The following is a 3897-nucleotide window of genomic DNA, read 5'->3' on the forward strand; positions in this document are numbered from 1 at the left end:
GAAATGTTGTGAGTGTGTGCCTGTTTGTGGGGAGAAGGGGTGGATGGTGGGGGAGGTGCTCAGAGGGTGCTCACAGAGCCCAGGGGACTAGTGCTAAGCTTGGTTTGCACAGCCAATCATCTCCTGCCCTTCTTTTTTAAAAATAATTTTATTAGAATGTGTTTCAATGAGTAGTGTAGTTTTTGTTGCTCGTTTCAGAATGAAATAAATAGGAAATAAAATACAGTACCAAATGGGTTGCACTGGGCCCCAGATGTGAACCCTGGATGTTCACCCTTCTGCCCCCTCAACACAGACAAGTCCTTTCAGGGGTGCCAATGATCTGAGTCATTGCTTTCTTTGAAAGATTAAAATATATATATATATTTCTCCATTGATTTTGGAGGAAGGGAAAGGGTGAGAGAAAGAGAAACATCAATGATGAGAGAGAATCGTTGACCAGCTGCCTCTTGTATGCCTCCTACTGGGTATCGAGCCCGCAACCCAGGCATGTGCCCTTGACCAGAACCGAACCTGGGACCCTTCAGTCCACAGGCTGATGCTCTATCCACCCAGCCAAACTGGCTAGGGTTGAAAAGAGATTTTTAAAATATGATTTTGTTTATAACAAGTTCTTCAAAATCTAAAACTGACATTTTTTTTTGCACAAGTTTTTCTCATAATAAAACATGTTTACGTTTATGCTTGCACATGTTTTCTTTATCCTGGCGGAAATAGACACAAATAACTTTATAAAAAGGAAAGATTTATCCAGCCTGGATCCCCCAGGTCCTGCCGCTGATATGCTCGCCCCCTGCGGCTCTGGCTGGGCCGGGAAGCCCACCCAGCACTGTTTTCCTTTCTGTTCCTGTGGTTTTCTTCCTGGTTATGCAAGGTTCTTGAAGCCCCAACTCTCTCTGCCGAAGAAACACGCGCCCAGCCCGGAGAGGCGGTGTTAGCAGTGAGTGCGGTCCTGCTCTTGGGATGGTGCCAAGTGCTTCAGGGAGAACAGGACCTTCCGGGTGGCTGGCAGCCTGAGGGACGGCTGGCCCTCCTTCCATTACTTGGGGCACGAGGATGCGTCACGTGACTCTGCTGGGTTAGCATCACCGGCGACCACAGGAGGACAGAGCCGCACTGGTCAGTGAGCAGCCCGTTCGTTGGATTTGAATGCCTCTTGTTCAGTTGATTTAGAATATATGACATATTGAGCATAATTCGAATATACAGACATATGCATGTTTGTGTGTGGGTGTATACATGTATTTGTATGTGCATATAGACACTGCGTGGGGCAAAAGTAGGGCTACAGATGTTTGCATGGAAAATAAGACAAGAATTCACACATCATAGAATAAGAATAAACTGTGTCTCAGGTACTCGCAGCTGCAAACTGACTTTTGCCCCATCCTGCACAGGTAGGGTGTGTAAATTCCTCTCGCCGGATTTTAGAAACCATAGCTGCTTTAGTGAATCTGTGCTTTCAAAAAAATGAGAACTGGCTCTAGCCGGTTTGGCTCAATGGATAGAGCGTTGGCCTGCGGACCGAAGGGTCCCGGGTTCGATTCCGGTCAAGGGCACATACCTTGGTTGCAGGCTTCTCCCCAGCCCGGGTCCTGGTCAGGGTGTGTGCAGGAGGCAACCAATCAATCTGTTTCTCTCACATCGATATTTCTCTCTGTCTTTCCCTCTCTCTACCATTCTCCCTAAAAGTCAATGGAAAAATATCCTCGGGTGAGGATTAACAAAAACAAAAACAAAAACAAAAACAAACGAACAAACAAAATGAGTACTGAACCCACCCATACCCAACCCACCCCTTCACACAGCTCCCTGTCTTCAATTGCAGGAGGCTCAAGCAAATGATTTGATCATTCATTCCTGCAGCCCCCACAAGTCTTTTAAAAAAAATCTTTATTGTTGAAAGCATTACATATATCCCTTTTTCTCTCCCACTGAATCCTCATTGCCTGCCCCCATCCCTCCCCCCACATTTCCATCACCCAATAGCTGTGTCCCGGGTTATGCATATATGTGTACAAGCTCTTAGCTTGATCTCTTCCACCCACCCACCCTTGCCTTCCCTCTGAGTCTTTTTAAAATATATATTTTTATCAATTTCAGAGAAGAGGGGCGTGCAGGAGGCAACCAATCAATGATACTCTCTCATCATTGATGTTTCTATCTCTCCTTCCCCTTTCTCTCTGAAGTCAATCATATATATATATATATATATATATATATATATATATATATATATACACAAAGTTAAAAATACAAATAAACACGAGGCATCTGAGCAAGAGAAAACAGCCAATTGAACAGTTATCATTGTCATTAGCTAGCTATTCACTCTAATGAAGGGAAGGGAGCAAAGGGGAGGCCAGACATTAGAAGCCTGCTCCTCTGGCAGCTTCGCCAGGAAGCTACAGCTCCTGCTCCCCAGGGGACCCCTGTCCAGGCCCTGAGGTCCTGGGGGAGGGATGGAACAAAGGGGTGGATGGGCGCACAGCACAGTGGAGAAGGGACTTGTCTGGCCTGGGGAACAATGGCTGGCTGGGAGGGCGGAGCCACCGCTAGTGTGGGAAATCCTGGGAAGGTAACATTCCCAAGCAGAGTCCCCCCTCTGGCTTGCTCTCTCTGCCCCGTACATAGCCCGCACTGGCCCTGTGCTCACTTCTCCTTCTCCCTAGCCACTGGCTTTAGCAGCCGCAGCCCTGCCTGTGCGGACCCCACAGGCCATGGTCTGCCACTGGGAGCACACGCTGAGCCGGCCAGACGCTGGGCTGGCCTCTGCTCTCACCGGCTGCGCGGGCAGCACCTGGCTCGCGGGCTCCACACTTGCTGCCTTGCCCGCTGTCTTTTCCTGACTACAGTGTTAAACCCTCAGGAAAGAAGTGACGTATTCGTGGCCATCCATTCGCAGCGCGGCTCTCACTGCGATGCGGTGACAGTGGGTTTGACACGTGAGTCAGGAAGCGGTACTTGGACAAAGCTCCCGCCTTGGTTCCCAGCCTGCGGTCCCCGAAATGCTCAGCATGGAGAGAAAAGGGCGGGGAAGCTTAGGATCCGTCCCAGGACAAGCAGTCAAAGGGTCCACATCCCCACCTGGCAACTGGTTTGGTGTTTTCCAAGGTGAACGCCAGCTGGACTCACCTTTTAATTGTCGCGTATGAGCACGGAGGGAGGAATCCCGGAGGGCTCCCTGGGCGGGGGGGCATGTCAGGGGGCGTGGTGGCAAGCTTAAGGGGGCTGGGGACGTGTCGGGGGTGAAGGGTAGAGGAGGGCATCTGGGGAAGAATGGGAGCAGACCCCATCGTGGCGCCTCCCAGCACAGGAGCAGGAGGGGTGCTGGCAGGAACGGGTGGGCAGGAAGAGAGGCAGGGAGCGTAGCAAACGCCCAGGGTGACTTCCCGTCATGAGCGTAAGCCAGGGGGACGGCTCTGCTGGAGCTACAGCCACAATGAGGACTTGCTCCGTGGACACCCCTCATCCCACAAGGAACTCATAGGACACAAGTGGGTGCCCCATAAAGAGGGCTGGCTGACCAGAGTGTGCGGCTCGAGCTAGTCAAATGCTGATTTTTCAAGTCAGCTGATTGTTTTATATATATATATATATATATATATATATATATATATATATATATATATATTCATTTTTATTGATTTCAGAGAGGAAGGGAGAAGGAGAGAGAGAAAGTACAATAATGGGAGAGAATCCTTTATCAGCTGCCTCCTGCATGCCCCCAGTGGGCATCCAGCTCACAACCTGGGCACGTGCCCTTGACAGGAATCAAACTGCGATCTCCTGGTTGCTCGTCCTTCCTGCCTTGTGAGGTCGCAGTGGGACGGTGACGTCTAGGAAGCAGGACGCGGGCCTCACCAGACAGCGGGGCTGCCAGTGCCTCGGTCTTGG

This window comes from Pipistrellus hanaki, assembly GCF_964339955.1.
Source record: "Pipistrellus hanaki genome assembly, chromosome: 2".
In the NCBI taxonomy this organism is placed as follows: domain Eukaryota; kingdom Metazoa; phylum Chordata; class Mammalia; order Chiroptera; family Vespertilionidae; genus Pipistrellus; species Pipistrellus hanaki.